At 38.9% G+C, this 21884-nt stretch overlaps 1 long non-coding RNA gene across 2 annotated transcripts in view; it reads right to left on the bottom strand.

Moving 5' to 3' along the window:
* LOC103882176 overlaps positions 1–21884 on the bottom strand; it is a 48452-nt gene extending 26568 nt beyond the window's left edge. For both annotated transcript variants that reach the window (XR_002520472.1, XR_002520473.1), the window contains exons 1-4: positions 21240–21884; positions 20288–20470; positions 14486–14633; positions 11109–11198 (exon numbers count right to left, since the gene is read on the bottom strand). This is a non-coding gene — a long non-coding RNA (uncharacterized LOC103882176). The remainder of the gene's footprint in view (positions 1–11108; positions 11199–14485; positions 14634–20287; positions 20471–21239) is intronic.

The following is a 21884-nucleotide window of genomic DNA, read 5'->3' as shown; positions in this document are numbered from 1 at the left end:
CTCCAGCCTCCAGCTCCCAGCGTGAGTGACACAGAAGACGGGTGATTTCTGCATTTTCAACTGAGGTACAGGGTTCATCTCACTGGGTCTTGTCAGATAGATGGAGCTGGTCCGTGGGTGCAGCCCGACCAGTGAGAGCTGAAGCAGGGTGAGGCATCACTTCACCTGGAAAGTGCAAGGGGGAAGGGAATTCCTTTTCCTAGCCAAAGGAAATTGAGACACACAACACCTGGAAAATTGGGTAACTCCCACCCTAATACTGCACTTTACCAAGGTTCTTAGCAAACGGCACACCAGGAGATTATATCCCACACCTAGCCGGAGGGTCCCACACCCACGGAGCCTCCCTCATTGCTAGCCCAGCAGTCTGAGATCTAACTGCAAGGCAGCAGCCAGGCTGGGGGAGGGGCACCTGCCATTGCTGAGGCTTAAGTAGGTAAACAAAGCCGCCTGGAAGCTCGAAATGGGTGAAGCCCACCACAGCTCAAGGAGGCCGGTCTGCCTCTGTAGACTCCTCCTCTGGGGACAGGTCATACCTAAACAAAAAGCAGCAGAAACCTCCCCAGAGGTAAATGCCCCCATCTGACAGCTTTGAAGAGAGTAGTGGATCTCCCAGCATGGAGGTTGAGATCTGAGAACAGACAAACTGCCTGCTCAAGTGTGTCCCTGAACCCTGAGAAGCCTAATTGGGAGACATCCCCCACTAGGTGCAGACTGACACCTCACACCTCACACGGCAGGGTACACCCCTGAGATGAAGCTTCCAGAGCAAGAATCACACAGTAACACTCGCTGTTCAGCAATATTCTATCTTCTGAGCCTCCGCTGCTGATACCCAGGCAAACAGGGTCTGGAGTGGACCTCAAGCAAACTCCAACAGACCTGCAACTGAGGGTCTGATTGTTAGAAGGAAAACTAACAAACAGAAAGGACACCCACACCAAAACCCCATCAGTACCTCACCATCATCAAAGACCAAAGGCACATAAAACCACAAAGATGGGGAAAAAGCAGGGCAGAAAAGCTGGAAATTCGAAAAATCACAGTGCATTTCACCCTCCAATGGAACGCAGCTCATTGCCAGCAATGGAAAAAAGCTGGATGGAGAATGAGTTTGACAAGTCGAGAGAAGAAGACTTCAGTCAACCAAACTTCTCAGAGCTAAAGGAGGAACTATGTAACCAGTGCAAAGAAACTAAAAACCTTGAAAAAAGAATGGATGAATGGATAACTAGAATAATCAGTGCAGAAAAGACCTTAAAAGAACTGATAGAGATGAAAAACATAATACGAGAACTATGTGACAAATGCACAAGCTTCAGTAACCGACTCGATCAACCGGAAGAAAGAGTATCAGTGATTGAAGATGAAATGAATGAAATGAAGCGAGAAGAGAAGTGTGGAGAAAAAAGAGTAAAAAGAAATGAACAAAGCCTCCAAGAAGTATGGGATTATGTGAAAAGACCAAATCTACATCTGATTGGTGTGCCTGAATGTGACAGGGAAAATGGAACCAAGTTGGAAAACACTCTGCAGGATATCATCCAGGAGAACTTCCTCAATCTAGTATGGCAGGTCAACATCCAAATTCAGGAAATACAGAGACCACCACAAAGATACTCCTCGAGAAGAGCAACTCCAAGACACATAATTGTCAGATTCACCAAAGTTGAAATGGAGGAAAAAATCTTAAGGGTAGCCAGAGAGAAAGGTCGGGTTACCCACAAAGGGAAGCCCATCAGACTAACAGCAGATCTCTCGGCAGAAACTCTATAAGCCAGAAGAGAGTGGGGGCCAATATTCAACATTCTTAAAGAAAAGAATTTTCAAACCAGAATTTCATATCCAGCCAAACTAAGTTTCATAAGTGAAGGAGAAATAAAATCCTTTACAGATAAGCAAATGCTTAGAGATTTTGTCACCACCAGGCTGGCCCTACGAGAGATCCTGAAGGAAGCACTAAACATGGAAAAGAACAACAGGTACCAGCCATTGCAAAAACATGCCAAAATGTAAAGTCCGTCAATTCTAGAAAGAAACTGCATCAACTACTGAGCAAAATAACCAGTTAATATCATAATGACAGGATCAAGTTCACACATAACAATATTAACCTTAAATGTAAATGGACTAAATAGTCCAATTAAAAGACACAGACTGGCAAATTGGATAAAGAGTCAAGACCCATCAGTTTGCTGTATTCAGGAGATCCATCTCACATGCAGAGCCACACATAGGCTCAAAATAAAGGGATGGAGGAAGACCTACCAAGCAAATGGAGAACAAAAAAAGCAGGGGTTGCAATCCTAGTGTCTGATAAAACAGACTTTAAACCATCAAAGATCAAAAGAGACAAAGAAGGCCATTCATTACATAATGGTAAAGGGATCAATTCATCATGAAGAGCTAACTATCCTAAATATATATACACCCAACACATGAGCACCCAGATTCATAAAGCAAGTCCTTAGAGACTTACAAAGAGACTTAGACTCCCATACAATAATAATGGGAGACTTCAACACCCCACTGTCAACATTAGACAGATCAATGAGACAGAAAGTTAACAAGGATATTCAGGAATTGAACTCAACTCTGCAGCAAGCAGACCTAATAGACATCAACAGAACCCTCCACCCCAAATCAAGAGAATATACATTCTTCTCAGCACCACATCACACTTATTCCAAAATTGACCACATAGTTGCAAGTAAAGCAATCCTCAGCAAATATAAAAGAACAGAAATTATAACAAACTGTCTCTCAGACCACAGTGCAATCAAACTAGAACTCAGGACTAAGAAAATCAAAACCGCTCAACTACATGGAAACTGAATAACCTGCTCCTGAATGACTACTGGGTACATAATGAAATGAAGGCAGAAATAAAGATGTTCTTTGAAACCAATGAGAACAAAGATACAACATACCAGAATCTCTGGGACACATTTGAAGCAGTGTGTAGAGAGAAATTTATAGCACTAAATGCCCACAAGAGAAAGCTGGAAAGATCTAAAATTGACACTCTAACATCACAATTAAAGGAACTAGAGAAGCAAGAGCAAACACATTCAAAAGCTAGCAGAAGGCAAGATATAACTAAGATCAGAGCAGAACTGAAGGAGATAGAGACACAAAACACCCTCCAAAACATCAATGAATCCAGAAGTTGGTTTTTTGAAAAGATCAACAAAATTGATAGACTGCTAGCAAGACTAATAAAGAAGAAAAGAGAAAAGAATCAAATAGATGCAATAAAAAATGATAAAGGGGATATCACCACCGACCCCACAGAAATACAAACTACCATCAGAGAATACTGTAAACAATACTATAAAAGCAAATAAACTAGAAAACCTAGAAGAAATGGATAATTGCCTGGACACTTACACTCTCCTAAGACTAAACCAGGAAGAAGTTGAATCCCTGAATAGACCAATAGCAGGCTCTGAAATTGAGGCAATAATTAATAATCTACCAACCAAAAAGTCCAGGACCAGACAGATTCACAGCCGAATTCTACCAGGGGTACAAGGAGGAGTTGGTACCATTCCTTCTGAAATTATTCCAATCAACAGAAAATGAGGGAATCCTCCCTAACTCATTTTACGAGGCCAACATCATCCTGATACCAAAGCCTGACAGAAATACAACAAAAAAAGAGAATTTTAGACCGATCACTGATGAACGTCGATGCAAAAATCCTCAATAAAATACTGGCAAACCAAATCCAGCAGCACATCAAAAAGCTTATCCACCATGATCAAGTGGGCTTCATCCCTGGGGTGCAAGGCTGGTTCAACAAACACAAATCAATAAATGTAATCCAGCATATAAACAGAACCAAAGACAAAAACCCCATGACTTTCTCAATAGATGCAGAAAAGGCTTTGACCAAATTCAAGAGCCCTTCATGTTAAAAACTCTCAATAAATTCGATATTGATAGAATGTATCCCAAAATAATAAGAGCAATTTATGACAAAACCCACAGACAATATCATACTGAATGGGCAAAATCTGGAAAAATTTCCTTTGAAAACTGGCACAAGACAGGGATGCCCTCTCTCACCACTCCTATTCAACATAGTGTTGGAAGTTCTGGCTAGGGCAATCAGGCAAGAGAAAGAAATCAAGGGTATTCAGTTAGGAAAAGGGAAATCAAATTGTCCCTGTTTGCAGACGACATGATTGTATACTTAGAAAACCCCATTGTCTCAGCCCAAAATCTCCTTAAACTGATAAGCAACTTCAGCAAAGTCTCAGGATACAAAATCAATGTGCAAAAATCACAAGCATTCTTATAAACCAGTAACAGACAAACAGAGAGCCAAATCGTGATTGAACTCCCATTCACAATAGCTTCAAAGAAAATAAAATACCTAGGAATCCAACTTACAAGGGATGTAAAGGACCTCTTCAAGGAGAACTACAAACCACTGCTCAGTGAAATAAAAGAGGACACAAACAAATGGAAAAACATACCATGCTCATGGATAGGAAGAATCAATATCGTGAAAATGGCCATTCTGTCCAAGGTAATTTATAGATTCAATGCCATTCCCATTAAGCTACCAATGACTTTCTTCACAGAATTGGAAAAAACGGCTTTAAAGTTCATATGGAACCAAAAAAGACCCCACATTGCCAAGACAATCCTAAGCCAAAAGAACAAAAGTGGAAGCATCACACTACCTGACTTCAAACTATACTACAAGGCCACAGTAACCAAAACAGCGTGGTACTGGTACCAAAACAGACATATAGACCAATGGAACAGAACAGAGCCCTCGGAAATAATACCACACATCTACAGCCATCTGATCTTTGACAAACCTGAGAAAAACAAGAAATGGGGAAAGGATTCCCTATTTAATAAATGGTGCTGGGAAAATTGGCTAGTCATAAGTAGAAAGCTGAAACTGGATCCTTTCCTTACTCCTTATACGAAAATTAATTCAAGATTGATTAGAGACTTAAATGTTAGGCCTAAAACCATAAAAACTCTAGAAGAAAACCTAGGTAATACCATTCAGGACATAGGCGTGGGCAAGGACTTCATGTCTAAAACACCAAAAGCAACAGCAGCAAAAGCCAAAATTGACAAATGCGATCTCATTAAACTAAAGAGCTTCTGCACAGCAAAAGAAACTACCATCAGAGTGAACAGGCAACCTAAGGAATGGGAGAAAATTTTTGCAATCTACTCATCTGACAAAGGGCTAATATCCAGAACCCATAAAGAACTCAAACAAATTTACAAGAAAAAAACAAACAACCCCATCAAAAAGTGGGCAAAAGTTATGGACAGACACTTCTCAAAAGAAGACATTCATACAGCCAACAGACACATGAAAAAATGCTCATCATCACTGGCCATCAGAGAAATGCAAATCAAAACCACAGTGAGATACCATCTCACACCAGTTAGAATGGCAATCATTAAAAAGTCAGGAAACAACAAGTGCTGGAGAGGATATGGAGAAATAGGAACACTTTTACACTGTTGGTGGGATTGTAAACTAGTTCAACCATTATGGAAAACAGTGTGGCGATTCCTCAAGGATCTAGAACTAGAAATACCATTTGATCCAGCCATCCCATTACTGGGGATATACCCAAAGGATTATAAATCATGCTGCTATAAAGACACATGCACACGTATGTTTATTGCAGCACTATTCACAATAGCAAAGACTTGGAATCAACCCGAATATCCATCAGTGACAGACTGGATTAAGAAAATATGGCACATATACACCATGGAATACTATGCAGCCATAAAAATGGATGAGTTCATGTCCTTTGTAGAGACATGGATGCAGCTGGAAACCATCATTCTCAGCAAACTATCGCAAGAACAGAAAACCAAATACTGCATGTTCTCACTCATAGGTGAGAATTGAACAATGAGATCACTTGGACACAGGAAGGGGAACATCGCATACTGGGTCGTATTGTGGGGAGGGGGGAGGGGGGAGGGATAGTATTAGGAGATACACCTAAGGTAAATGATGACTTAATGGGTGCAGCACACCAATGTGGCACATGTATACATATGTAACAAACCTGCATGTTGTGCACATGTACCCTAGAACTTAAAGTATAATAATAAAAAAAAAGAAAGAAAAAATTGGGGCACTATCAAAAGGGAGTAAACTAATTGCTATAGTTACTTTTTGGAGTAGAAAAAGGGAAGATGAAAGCAGCAAGAACTATTGAAGTAGTCACCTATAAATGCGTAATGCAAGAACAGAAAGCAATAAGCACATTTGAGAGCTGTTATGGATACATTTTAAAAGGAGAATTCATAGGACCAGATTGATTTTTTATAGAGGAAATGAGGAGGAAAGGAAAGGGTGAAAGAAAAAGTCTGGATTTATAGCTTGGGCAACCAGATGCCAACACTGAGACATGGAAAACAGGAGCCAGAGCTGTAAAGTGGTCAATGGCAAAATGGTGGTGTGGAAGGTGAAGGCAATGAGTGCAGGAGGTACATGGGGAGTTTGAGATTAGACTTTCAAATTGAGAGACCCAGGATGAAGTTTGATAGGGTCCTAGAGTTCAAGGATGAGTACTGAACTGCAGCTGTAGATTTTTGTTTTCATCAGGTGCTAATTGAAGCCATGCGAAGGATGAGCTGGCCTAAGGAAAACACACAGACTGAAGCCTGAGAAACAAGATTCAAGGGAGGCATGGAGAATTAGGAGCTTTAAAAAAGACTAAGAAGACCCATCCAGAGAACAGGAAAAAAGCTAGAAAGTGCCACAGGTGCCAAGAGAGGATTTCAGAGTGAGGGGAGCCTAAAAGTCTCAAAGTGTTGTAAAGCATGTGTGGACTGAAGTGGACTGAACACTGACAGACGTGAGGCAGAGGTAGGTCAAAGTCATTTGTATTATAGGACTGAATGGTCAGAGAGTTGGAGCTAGGATTATGACAGGACAGGACATGCACATGACATCTGTGAGTTTATTGCTGAAGACTTCAACAAATGGCATCTGAGTGTTCAAGGATGACAACAATGCAGAGACGTAGAGAATATGCCAGAGTCACAAGCCTCTCAAGGGCATGGGTTTTTCACTTGGGTGGAGGCATATGGGTGTGCAGAGAAATGTGCAATAAGGATGAGCAAGCCTGGCCAGGAGTGGTGGCTCACACCTGTAATCCCAGCACTTTGGGAGGCCAAGGTAGGAGGATCACCTGAGGTCAAGACTTCAAGACCCGCTTGGCCAACATGATGAAACCTCGTCTCTACTAAAAATCCAAAAAAAAAAAAAAAAAAATTAACTGGGCATGGTGGCATGTGCCTGTAGTCCCAGCTACTCAGGGAGGCTGAAGCAGGAGAATCGCTTGAACCCAGGAGGCAGAGGTTGCAGTGAGCCAAGATCGTGCCACTGCACTCCAGCCTGGGCAACAAAGGGAGACTCCATCTCAAGAAAAAAAAAAAAAAGCAAGCCTAGCTCCCAACAAAGGCCCTGTTTTATCCCAAGACATAACTTATTTGACTCAAAACAAGGAATAGAAATTAACTTATATAATGTTCTAGAAATTTTTTATTATTTAAGTCAAGAAAATATATGTATGCTTACTGCTTCAAATATTTCATAAAGAAACTCCTACACATTTCAATATTTCAAATAAAAACAGCTGTGATTGGACATCCTGTCAATGATCTAGATTTTGGAAGACTGTATCATATTAGCTCCAAACTTATGGAAGAATTTGGATGGAAAACAAATCTTTTAACTGATTTCTATCTCTTAGAGCTGTGAATGCATGTTTCACTGCTTTCCAAAACCCCCAATTCATTAATTAGATCCTGGCAAATAAAAGGGAATTTCCCCTCATCTTGGCAGGTTTGTTTTAAAATGTTCTAATACAGAGGATGGAACTCATAATAGGATTTTTTAGCCCACTCAGTGGAAATGCATCTTGGAAATAATAAAGATTACAACCACCTAATCTTTCAAACAAGCTTCTTCATCTTTTCCTGGACTAGCTAGCACCCATTTGTCTTTCAATTAGAATCTTTAAAAGATAACTTTATGTTTTAAACTTAGGTACTTTATGTTATCAATTGAGTTTTTTAAATTATGTTTATGAGTCATCTTTTCCACAAAACCATTTTTACCCTTGATCTCTATAAACACAACTGTAGCTAAATTAGCCTCTTTTATGTTTGCATAAAGTAAAAGATTCCAAGATCACAGGTTTTTCTTCAGAATCACAGACAAAACTAGAAAAATTAACTCACATATATAAAAAATAAAGTTTATAGTTATAATTGATAAGATATGAGTGAGTTACTTTTCCTACCATACTCCCATGAAAAGAAGAGACAGGCATTTGGGATAGACAGTGCCAAAAAGAGAAAAAAATAAACTTTAACTCACTACATCATCTTTCTCCACAGTTCCCAAGAAAAGGCACCTCCCAACTCAACACAAGGGAGTTTATTTGGACCTAGGATCATCTTTCTCCACAGTTCCCAGGAAAAGGCACCTCCCAGCTCAACACAAGGGAGTTTATTTGGACCTAGGATTTGCTTTTCACATATCCCCAAAATCCTCAGTGTCAAATAATCTTAGGCACGTGTGAAAATCAGTGACTTCATACTCCAGTCTGAGCTTTGTTTGAGATTTTTTAAAACAAGTAGTGAGGACAGACACTCCAGGATTCCAAAAGGCCTAGGTATCAAACAGATTCTGCCGTCTTTCATAGTTGCCTACCTGTAATTCCACCTGCCACCCTCGCTTCACAGCTTGTTCCTTGCTAACAGATCACTGCCTAATGTTGCCACACATCCAGTCTCAGGTGAGACAATGACTGCTCCCTGGCCTCCCAGCTTCTCTTACATCTGAGGGTGCCAAGAGAATGCAGCTTGAGCCAATGAGGCATAAAGCAACATTTGCTTGAGGAAGTTGGTGACTTTTGTCTTCCTGAAGAGAGAGGTTGAGAATGATTGGATGTGCTTCCTCTTTCTTCTGTCAATGTGGACAAAATATCTGGCACATCTTGTGATAAAGATGCAGCAAACATGTATATTTATATGATCAACAAAGTAAGGTAGCAGAACAAAAGAGGAGAAATCAATGTAATCTCTGATGATAACTTGAGCAACTGAACTGATATCAGAAAAATCTCACTTCTGGATGTTTTGTTTCATAAGCAGAATAAATGCCTACTTACATCAGTCTTTTAGGTGAACTTTCTGTTATTGGAAACTAAATAAATTCACAAGGGATGTACTTTTATTGTTTTCTCACATTGGGCACATCGATTTTAGCACTCTGCTTGTTAGGTTTCTTTTTCTCCTTTTTCTTTTCAGCTGTCTGAGCAGATCTAGACTTTTTTCCTAACCCAATGCCCTGTGGAAAGTGGTACTGAGGATGGGTTCCACCAGCTTTAAGAGCTGTGCTGGTCCTTGCCCCTTTCTTCTCCTGGGACGTAAGTTCTTATGTGCAGTGAGGGGAGTCACAGCTCCCTACTTTATTTGAAATGGGCTCACTGGTCAGGTCCCACATTAAACCTCCAACCAGAATGATTTGGGGCTGGAAAATTCTTACAAAAATTTTGAAAATGCATATTTCATTCTTTTCTGTAAGTAAAATATATCTTCCAGGAAAAGGGTACACATTAATATTGGTGTAGCTTATTAAAAACCTTAGTTAACAGAGCCATTATAAATTTATCCTTTTTCTAAGAGAGAAGAAAAATTATCGTGTATAAGTTTATAGTTTGAAGGCGCCTCAAGCGTCTGAAGGGGAATATTACCAAAGAAGAAAATCAACCTGTCCCTTAAGGAGATCAAAAAGGAGAGTCATGCCACTGGGGAAGCTGGTTTAATTAAAACAAGAGGTAAAAAGCAATGTTCAGAGGTTCCAGAGAGTCCGGAGTTGTACAAAGCAAAGAGAGCAGTGCAGACGAGAATTGCAGTGGGAGAGAAGCAGCCTGGGGCAGGATGCCTTCAAGTTAGGTTAGGGTGCAAGGCAGCTGGTACAGAGGCTTACAGGAAGCCAGTTGAGATCTTGGGGCTTTCAGAGCCTATAGGCAATGTGCTCGGGGGCATGGGCAGAGGCCTGATGATTGATCGCTTCTCCTACACAGTAGAGTTGATGAAAGTCCTATGGGAAATCTTAAAAAGAAATATGATCTTTTCTCTTGTAACACCCCCAGTGCCTAGTATACGTGCAGTAAGTATGCTGATAAACATAAGTGCTATGTCCTAGTTTTGTTTTTTTTTCTCCAACCAGGTAAGTTCCTTAAGAATGGGAAGCATCGGCTGGGCGCAGTGGCTCACGCCTGTAGTCCCAGCACTTTGGGAGGCCGAGGCGGGTGGATCAGGAAGTCAGGAGATCGAGACCATCCTGGCTAACACGGCGAAACCCCGTCTCTACTAAAAATACAAAAAATTAGCCGGATGTGGTGGCGGCGCCTGTAGTCCCAGCTACTCAGGAGGCTGAGGCAGGAGAATGGCGTGAACCCAGGAGGTGGAGCTTGCAGTGAGCCGAGGTCGAGCTACTGCACTCCAGCCTGGGTGACAGAGTCAGACTCCATCTCAAAAAAAAAAAAAAAAAAAGAATGGGAAGCATCTCCATCCAGACAAGTGTCTTAAATAGCTTTCTAATTTAATTAATTACTCATTCATTTATTTAGCATTTACTACATTTTTAACTATATAAATACAAGGAAGAAAATCGAAATGAACGTGATCCCATCTAGATAATCATGGAGAAAGTTCAAACAATAGACAGGTACAAAATAAAATGACAAACTTTCCCATCTCCGCCACTCATTCTCACCAGTGATAATCATTGTTAACAGCTTATTTTGTGTGTGCCCAGATCATTTCCCTCCCTCACCTGGAAAAGTATACATCTAGCCGTGTTCTTTAATCTTATCTAGAGAATGCCAGCTTGCTCCTCAGTTTTCTAAAATATGTGCATATGTCTTCCACAGTGACTCCAAACACAAATATTCCAAGGTCTCATTGGACAAGATAATCCTAAATTATCTAGGTCCTTGGAAACTTTATTGAAAAAAATAATATTTATTTGGAGGAGGTAAAACTTATTATGATCTTTGAATAATCTTAATTTCTATACTTACATCGGGAAAGACATGAGATGAGTACGGATTCGAACATATTTATTTCTTTAGCCATTCACTCAATCATCTTTATTTGGTTGCTCTGTGAATCTAGGATGTGAAAACCAATGGTCACTAACATCATAAAAAGAGAGATAACCAGCCATTGTGCTACCTCCTGATGAAAGTCCACAATACTGCCTATGAAGTAACCTTCCCAAGAAGTCAAACCTGAATCTGGTTAAGGTGATCTGAATCAGATCACCAATTTACAGAAAATATAAATGCTAAAGCAATACATTTAACACACCACAGGGATACAATCAACAACATCCAAACTGTTGGAAACACCATAAAACAAATAATTTGACTTCTTCAACAAATGAATTGATGGCAATAAAGAGATGAGTGAGAGTCTACATATTAAAAAGACCCAAAATATAACAACCCATTCAATTCATGAACTTGATTTTGATTGAAGCAAACAAACTGTAAAATAAATAAGACGAGGACATTAGAACATTGGCTATTACTTGATGATCTTTAAGAAAATGTTTAGTTGCAGTTATGATTTTTCCCAAAGTATTGCTTTTCCTTTAGCAATACATACTGAAATACTTATATAAAATGATATGATGTCTGGAATTTGTTTCCAAACACTTCAGGAGGAGGGAGGAAGTAGATGGAATGAGATTGGTCATGAGTTCTAAATAGTTAAAACTAAGTGACAGCTACATGGCTGTTAATTCTATCCTATTTTTGTATATTTTTGAAATTTTCTACAAAAAAAAAAAAAGTTAAAAGAAAAGGAGCATACATAAACCATTACATTGAAATAGTCACAGATCAAATAAAAATTGAAAATTAAACTCTTAAAACATAGTTATTTTGCTATAATATGCTATGTAGTTATTTTTTACCCCAAAGGTACCTTTTAGAACTTAGACCAACAAAGTTGAGTAGAGTCTGTTTATAAAAACTAAATGACTATGTAAATCTTTATAGAATTTATTCTAGTTTTCCACACATTCTTTTTTCTTTTTTTTTCCTCTCAGTTCACATTAGTTGGGATGTTAGAAAGAGACAATCAAAAGAATTTGGGGGTGTGGTGGCTCATGCCTCTAATCCCAGCACTTTGGGAGGCTGAGGCGGGTGGATCACAAGGTCAGGAATTCGAGACCAGCCTGGCCAACATGTTGAAACCCCGTCTCTACCATAAAAATACAAAAATTAGCTGGGCATGGTGGCATGTGCCTGTAATCCCAGCTACTCGGGAGGCCGAGGTAGGAGAATCGCTTGAACTCAGGAGGCAGAGGTTGCAGTGAGCAGAGATCGTGCCACTGCACTCCAGCCTGGGCGACAGAGAGAGACTCTGTCTCAAAAAAAAAAAAAAAAAAAAAAGAGAGAGAGAGAGATTTGAGGCTAATCAGGGATAATGGCAAGAAACCAAGAATTCTGAAGAGTAGGTGTTAAAGGAGGTCTGAGATAAAGCTGAAATAACTTTAGTAATTTATGTAGATGATACAATGAAGCTAAGAATAGGGAATGTGTATGTAATGGAGTCAGGTTAATTAGAAGGAGGGAAATGATTTCAGAGGAGCACACTGAGTTCAAAATTGGAAACGAAACTAAAGAAAGCCAAAATGTAGACATTTTCAGAGAAGTAAATTCTGAGAGAAAAAATCAAATGTTAAGGGTATTGGAAATTTTGAAAGATGAAGAGAAGAAAAATGCCAAGTTGTCCTGTAAATACAAAGGTTTGAAGGATGACTTATGGGCAGACAGCAGCTATTTCAGAACTCTTCAGGCTGAGGGTGGAAGAGAAGGTCGAAATGCCATTGTATGAAAGGCTGACCTCTCTGGGGTCTTAATAGAAGTCTTGATTCAATTGTCAGAGTCACTATGTAATTTTTCAACAGGAGCCTAGATGGAGAGAAGTCTACAGCAGAGCAAAAATGGATAATGCACATTTTGTCTTTATTGCATCATGAATGAAGAAAAAAGAAACCTGCTTCTCCCACATCCACTCATGCAGACCCAAAAACACTCAACACAGACTCAGCCATATTCTCATCACATCAGTTCTAGATATTGAGGCTACACAGTTCAAAGCGTATGGCCTTTGACTTCAGGCAGACCTCAAATCATGTCCTAACCCTGCCACTCACTAGCTGCATTAATGAAATAATAATCCTTAACTTCTCACCTACTCCACAGGGTAGGTATAAGGATTAAATGAGATATAAGTTACAAAGTGCTTAGCCTAGATTCTGGCACATACTAATCGGTAATAGTGATTCTTCTTCTTAGGCTGCTATAAGAGGAAGAATCTCTGATCAGACTCAGAAACACGGTGAAGGGTTGCTAGGAGAACTTGAACTGCTGCCATTGAAGCCAGTGGTCTATATCTCAGCAACCTACAATGTCTCTATGTGGATGACACCCAGCATACTGCTTGGGGAGATCCTACTAGAGATAATATTAACCACACACTCAAAAGAAACTTGCCTATGTGGTGTGATTTGGGGAAAACTCAGACTGTTCTCCAGTTAGTCTGCCATAATGCCTAAAATTCTCTCATCAAGGACAAATTCCTTTGAGGGAAAAGATCCAATAAAAGATGAGGAACTTTTCTAAAACATTAATCATAATGAATATTATATATTTATTTTTAACCCCCAGCACCTATCATAGTGTCAGATGAAGAGTAGGTGGTTAATAAATTGCTCTTAAAATTTCACTGGATAAGTGTGTATCACAAATATACTATGCCTCCAACACTGTGCAAGGCTTTGGGGAGGCAATAGGGAACAAAATAGGTGAAGTTATTGCCTTTACCGAGCTTCTGATCTAGTGAATAAATGAATTAATTCATTAGTGAAGTAACAATAGAACTGTTTAGATGTTTGGACCATATGACCTTGAATTTTTGCTAATGTTTTACAATATTCATTGATTTACCTCCCACTGTAATTTGTCACAATTGTATTAACTACTCTAAAATGCATAGCAGTGTATGGTGACTATGGTGGTTCATGCCTATAATCCCAACACTTTGGGAGGTCAAGGTAGGAAGATTGCTTGAACCTAGGAGTTCAAGTCCAGCTTGGGCAACATAGTGAGACCCCTATCTCTGCAAAAAAATAAAAAATTAGCTGGGTGTGGTGGCACACTCTTGTAGCCCCAGCTAGTCAAGAAACTGAAGTGGTAGAATTGCTTGAGCCCGGGAGGTAGAGGCTGCAGTAAGCCATGATTGTGCCACTGCACTCCAGCCTGAGTGACAGAGCAAGACCCTGTCTCAAAAAATAATAATAAAATACACAGCAAATAAATATGGTAAGCAAAAAGACCCAAAATTAATTTTTCTTAAAATGCATTTTAAAATGTCGAACACTCACCTCCTTCCATGTAGTCTTATTCTATTCAGACAACTTCTTCACCAAGTAAGCCAAATGTACTTATGTTCAGATGTCCTGAAGAATTATTTTCCAATTTGGGGATATGCTCTTCGCGAGGACACACTGATGACTAGTTGCCTAAGCTGGACTTGAAGACGAGGGAACAAAAGGCTTAAGCAGAGATAATAAAAATTATTCTGAAACATAAATTGGGTGTTACCTTCCCCAAAACCATTGAAAAAATTAAAGCCAAAAGAAGAGGGCAATCTGTAGGGAAAAACTGGGAAAGCTAATGAAGTAGACCAAAAGACTAAGGGTGTCATTAATGCAAAACAATGCATTGTTTAGAACACACCCAAGGTTATCTAATTTTGTGAAGTTTGTGCTTTTCATTGTCTTCAGCTATTTTATAATTCTGTAGAGGTATACATTAACCTGCAGAAAACTGATAGCAATGCAAATAATTCTTGGTTAGAGGCATGCAAATAAACTCTGTCCAGTGGAAATTCAATAGACTTCCCTCTCCCACTGTTGAAGAAGCTAGCTTTGCATCTATTAAGCAAATTTAAATCAGCCTTTCTGATGAGCTTGTGTATTGGTTGGCTGTTTAAATTCTCCTTTGTAGCAACCAATTTTAACAACTGTTCCAGTTCCTTCACTAATTAGTGAGTGAAATAAAAATGTTGACATGTATCTATTTTATATTTGTATGAGTCATGATTATATCCTCTTTTATCATTTATCCTTTACCAATAGTGTGCAAACCAAGTGAAATATCCCTACCATAGTCTTTATAATTCCTTCCTCTTAAAAGAAATGAAGACTGAGACAAGTTGATCCATAGAAAATTATTTGATCTAATAAGATCAAACAGCATACATAGAAATGCAATTCCTACGGACATGGATTTGATAAAGTGATCATTTTACCTTCCTGAAAGGAGTATAAAAGGGCATTTCAGAAGTCCTGGAGGATTTATACCTTGCCCGCAGTGGAAGAAAATAATTATATTAGCCTCAAACCATCACCACAGGCTCATTTCAAATAACTATGAGGAACTACAGCCATATAAGCCAGTAGGTACTTAGTATTGTATAGATCTATTTAGAGATGATCATTTAGAGAAATGAATCAAATTTTATTAGTTTGAGGACAGGAATTTCAGTTCACCAAAAATTATGCCCATATCTAAGTGTACTTTCCTTACTTCTAGAAGTTAGCAGTGCCCACATTCTCTTCAGTTCTTTTTTCATCACATAATAGGGTCATTCTAAAAGTGGAACGGTATTTCTTTTTTTAATGTGTTCATAACATGTGGTTTGCTAAATCTAACATAATTTATATTGCTGCTCAATTCCCATTATTGTGTCATTATTCATGGGTTGGTTATTGCAAAACTTGGACTTGGCTAATAATTTGAGACTGGCCATGTGACAGGTCTCTACACAAGAAACAACATGTGATGAGGCCCAAAGACAAATGTTCTCTGAAAGAAAGCAATATACTCAAGTTATGTGAAACTCAGGTCAGACTTTTAGAAATAGACTTTTGCAAATATAAAGCATATAATTCCCAAAAGATGATCCTCTTATAGGTCTGAAGATTCAAAATGTTATGAATGAAGAAATAAACATGAATGTACATAGAGATGTGGAATATGTAATTCATTAACAACCATACTTTTCTCATTATATTTAGTAAAAGCAAAGCTTCACCAAGGGCCTAGAAACCCAACTCACTACAGTCTACAATGAATTATTCATCTGTGTAATGAGTAATTTTACCAAATGACTTCTAAGGCCCTTTTAAGCATGTAGAAAGTATATATTTTTAAATTTGTTCATACTTTTCAGTTTTTCATAAAACTTCAACACAAGTGAAAATTTTTAGACAGTGGATTTTGAATAAACAAAAGAAAACTTTGAATTCAAACCCATCCAGGAAGATTTAGAATTAAAAGTAAGATGAGCTTATTATTTAAATCATTTTTTAAATCAGGCACAATCAAGATAAATGATAGAAATCTTAGTAAAGCCCTCTGGAGCCTGACTAAAGGAGGCACCAAACAACTTTGGCACAAATGTGCTGAAAGATGGAGTGAGGAAGATGTGAGCTCAGCCAATGTCAGACAGGCCAAGTCTAAGGTGGAAATTCCACCAGGTACTGGAGCTCATGAGAGATGTCAGGGAAGGAGATATAAAATTGAGCTCTAAAGCCATAAAACAGTGAACAGAGGCAAACAAGCCATCCAAGAATTTCAGAGAAGGACTGAGAAAAGAAGAAGGAAAAAACAACTGTACACTTCTCCAAAGCCAAGAAAGAGAGCGAAGATTCAAGCACCACGGAAGATAAAAGCAGAGCTCTATTCATGCTCCACCAAATTTGGCAATAGGCTCCAAAAATTATGGAATAATGGAGATTTTCCATTAGCACACACACAAAAAAAAGCTACTATAGTCCTTGCTTCCTGAAAGTTAAAGATAGTAATTCTGTATTTTCACTCAGAATCAGATGTGTAATAAATTTTTCTAGATTGGATAAATATATGTGAAGTCTTGTACCTTTCTACTGTACAAGATCAACCTGGGAGCACCTGGAAAAAAAGTGTGCTTTCTCTCTTTTATTGATGTTTTACAGAGATGATTTTAACCAGAAAATACAAAATTGAGATTAAGATTTAGCATGCTGCAAAAACTGCATCTACAGTCATCAGTGTTGAAAAACAAGATCTTTATGAAACAAACATGATGTGTTTTATATAATATCTATAAAATATAAAAGGCTACAGATTCATTCAAGGCTAGTAAATAACGAAAGAAAACTAACCACATGCAAATGCTAAAAGAGTCTGAGATAATCATGAAAAATGTGATGGTAGTTGTATGTAGGGAGGAGTGAAAAGCAGGTTTTTAAAAGACAAAATGCAAAGGTTTCTCCTACACAGTTTGGTAGCACAGAGAGGTGGTTAGCAGCCCTGAAGAAAATAAAATTCCAGGGTTTAGACAGGCTACCTGAAGATATTTACAGAGCACTATTTAAACAGACGGCAAGCTCTGTTGCTGCTTAGCTGCTGTTTATTCCCAGAATCTTCTTCCCCTAGCCAGGTCACCATAAGATCCAAGCAGTGCTTGTACATAATTATTCTCAAGGCAACCACATAACAGAGAGCTGGAAATGCGTCTCGGTTGAATAGTGTTCTCTTGATTTGACAAACACCCTTTTGCATCTATCTGCACATCCTCCTGTAACATTTGCAGGCACTGAATTGTGCCAAAGAGTTTTGACAAAGCCTCAGGTGCGGTCAGTAGCTTTTCCTTTTCTTTCTTTTTATATTGGGAGGGATGGGGGATAAGAGGTGGGGAAATGTGCTAGGGTGCCACAAGTACCATTGTGAGCCTTAGAATGTTTCCCAAGTAGAAAAGAAGTAAACATCACTAGAGACAGGATTTCTAAAGCCGTTGTGCTTGTTAAAAAGACAAACAAAGAAAGACTCATGGGGGCAAAAATAACAAACCAGCTCTCAATTCATTTTCCAAATCCTTCTAAGGGTTTAAAATAGTTAAACTAAGGCCAGCACATCTTTAACTACTGAACAACACATTCCTTATCTAGTTTTTATGACTCCTCACACAATTTATATTCCTGCTAAGAACCCTGTCTGGCTTCTTCCCCAAACCCATGCCATACAGGAGCCTGGCTCCGTGGCAGCCCTCAGGGTCCAGGCTGTGGGAATCCAGGAAGGTAAGGCTGTTGTAACAAGGTCCTGCCAGTGGTGAAAGCCCTTTAGCCAAGAGCATTGTAGGAAGCACATTGTATGAATTCTGTCTTGTCTTGACAACTTTGTGTGATCCTAACATCATCAGAATTTCAGGCCGGGCGCGGTGGCTCAAGCCTGTAATCCCAGCACTTTGGGAGGCCGAGACGGGCGGATCACGAATTCAGGAGATCGAGACCATCCTGGCTAACATGGTGAAACCCCGCCTCTACTAAAAAATACAAAAAACTAGCCGGGCAAGGTGGCGGGCGCCTGTAGTCCCAGCTACTCAGGAGGCTGAGGCAGGAGAATGGCGTGAACCCGGGAGGCGGAGCTTGCAGTGAGCTGAGATCCGGCCATTGCACTCCAGCCTGGGCGCCAGAGCGAGACTCCGTCTCAGGAAAAACAAAAACAAAAACAAAAACAGAATTTCATTAATATGAATATAAAATGACACACTCTTTTAAAACACTAATAATCTATTCGAATTTAAGGCAATGTCATGCCACAGCATTGAGAAGAAAAAGCAAATCTATATGACACTCCAGCAGAGTCAATATTGAATATCAACACAGTATAATTTAAAGGCCAATACTGATTGTGGTTTTACCAACAGCCAATCACCTTACAGACTACTTCATACCAACAAAGCTTAGGGTGTATCTAAGCATATGGCAGCACTACTAAGAAATATTGTCCCTGTTCTACATCGTCATTGCCCTAGACAACAGATGACATCCCACACTCCCATGTCTGCTCCCAATTCTTGCTAAGACCACTTTATCACAGCATCTTCTGTACAAATCTCTTTCCTACATACTCATTCATTGGATCCTTGTCCCATTGGGAACACACTTTATTTATGGAGGGGAAAAATCATGTTTTACAGTCAGAGAGCCAAAGGTTGAAATCTCAATTCTACCACTTAGCAGATCTTCTTACCTTCTAGATGGCATTATCTGTCACATGTTCCCTTAAAAAGTCAAAGATTGGGGATTCTGGGATGAGCAGGGGACAGATTTTCTGGTGACTCAGGCACTGTCTCTATTCTCCAGATGGTGATGATCTGAGCCTCATCCATACCCTCCATTTTGGTTCTTGCTAAGGAGCTATTCACTCTGCTACAGAGGCTCTCTAGCAGTCATGTGCAATCAAAAATAAAAACAATACATTTCTTATTAATAGCATTTCTATTTGGTCCTAAATTATAAACTGAAGAAATGTCTGGCCTCTGTTCTGCTGTCAAATAATAATGCCACTATTTGCACAGTGCTTATTATATGCCAAGCACTTTACACACAGTATCTCATTTCATCCTAACAAGAACACTGTGGAACAGGTGCTGTTCCTCATCATTCTGCAGATAAGGAGATTTGGGCACTGTGAGTTTGCATGACTTGCCTATGTTAAAAAGCTATCCAGTGGCTGGACCTAGATTCAAATGCAGGTAATCTCTACCCTGAGCCTGAATTTTTAACCGCTCCCCTCTACTAACTCAAAGTAGTAGTACTGGGCTGAGAAGAAATGCCTTCTCACTGTTCACAGTACGAAATGGAAAGAATGGAGAAAAAAAAATAAGAGAAGAGCACAGTAAGAGAAAAACATTTTATCAAGAAGACTTAATTAACAACAGGCATTATGAACAGATCAGCATGGTAATACAGGGAGACAAAGCATAAAGCATTTTAGGGACTTAACTAACAGCTAAAGAGAGAACACATCTCCATAATTTTATAATTATCAATGTGTGATAATCTTCCAATTTTTACGACAGTGCTTATCAGACTGTACCGTAACTATCACTTTTCATGTTTATTTCCCTCTTATACTAAGAATGTGGTCAGAGTCCTTTTCATCCTTGTATCTACAGAGCTTAGCCCCATGACTGGCATCCAGCAGACAATCAAATAGTGTTGGATGAATGAGTGAATTGAATACTGAAAACTCAATTTAGTGTTTATGGGCGCCAAACATTTAAGGATTTTTAGGGAAAAAGCAAACCACAGAGGCCTGAAGCAGTGAAGTGCCTTAAGGAAGAAGATCTTTACCTGGATCATGTAGAATGAGTGGGATTTTAACTTCAGCTAAGGACTGATTGAAAGATGACAGGGTGTTGTTTTAATGTCATTCCAGCTTTTTTCGACTAAACTTGCCAATTCTACGAACAAATGCTTAGAAATGCAATATTGTTTTCTTTTATGAGCTAGGTTGAATAATCCTGGGACCAAAAGCTGTGAATAAAAGATAGTACATTTTGGCAAACTATAAAAAAGAAAGGTGCTAAAGTAAAACTAATTAGAAAGTGTATGCCAAGAAAAAAATCAAGAATCTGTTTTTCAAGAATTGTCCCTTCATATAATTGCCTATGGACTTTCTATTATCTGGTAGCAATACTGCAATATTCCAACAGCCTAATTTAGATTTCTACCACTCCCTAATTCTAACAGATGTTTAAAGAATTTCATGGTCTTCTGATTACTACTTTAGAAACATATTTACATAAATAATACACAGTGATGTTGCTTTGGCACCAACATACATTTTCAGAGTTACTCTTACCAAAGGATATTGAGATTACAACAGAAGATAATCTATTCTAACCTAAGAGACATACTCAGAACAAGCCATCACTCTTCTGTATTTCTAATACATCATTTTCCTCATTAGATTTTGCTAGTACAACCTTTCCACCCATATGCATTCTTCAATGACATAAGTTTACGTTCAATTGATTGCGTATGGCAATCAATTCCTTAAAAGCTACTCTTGAGTTAGGTGCCCGAGTTTATATATGCATCATAATTTTCAGAAAAAGAATTTTGAATTGTCATAATCAGCCATGCACATAGAGTTAGAAAATTCAGGAACCAAATTGGAAGAGATAAGGTAGAAATTTATTACAATTGTTTTATGCCTTTATTAACATAGATGGAATCATTTTCAGTGCCAAAATTTGGGGCTTTTTAATGATCATTAATTATTTCATTCCATAACATTTACCTTTGAAAACATGTTGGGACTGTGATGTTGAATTAAACTACAGCTGGGTTCTTTGCTTGTCATGGACAACATTGATATTTTGATGAAGTACGGGCATCCTTTGCATATCAGTTTAGTATTACTGCTGTAACAAAGTAGAACAAACTAAGTGGCTTAAAACAACAGTTTATTACAGTTCTGTAGGTCAGAAGTCTAGCACAGGTCACACCAGACTAAAATAAAAATGTAGGCAGGCTGGAGGTTCTAGGAGGTAATCTGTTTCCTATTCATTTGGATTGCTGGCAGATTTCAACTTCTTGCAGATGTAGAACTGAGATCCCCATTTTCTTCCTGTCTGTAGCTGAAGGTCCTTCCCACTGCATTCTTTGGTTCATGGTCACCTGCCTGCAGTTTCAACTCCAGCAAAAACAAGTACAGTTCTACTCATGTCTCATCTTTTTGACCCAACATTATGCGTTTCTTTTCCACTTTTAAGGACTTGTATGATTAGATTGAGCCCATGTGTATAATCTGGGATAATCTCCCCATATGAAGGTCCTTAACTTTAATCATATCCCCAAAGTCTCTCTTTTTATTATTACTATACTTCAAGTTCTGGAATACAGGTGCAGAACATGCAGGTTTGTTTCATAGGTATACACGTGC

The sequence above is a fragment of the Papio anubis genome, chromosome 2 (assembly GCF_008728515.1).
Source record: "Papio anubis isolate 15944 chromosome 2, Panubis1.0, whole genome shotgun sequence".
Taxonomy (NCBI): Eukaryota; Metazoa; Chordata; class Mammalia; order Primates; family Cercopithecidae; genus Papio; species Papio anubis.
The sequence above is the reverse complement of the archived record's forward strand: the minus strand, read 5'-3'. Positions and strand labels throughout refer to the sequence as shown.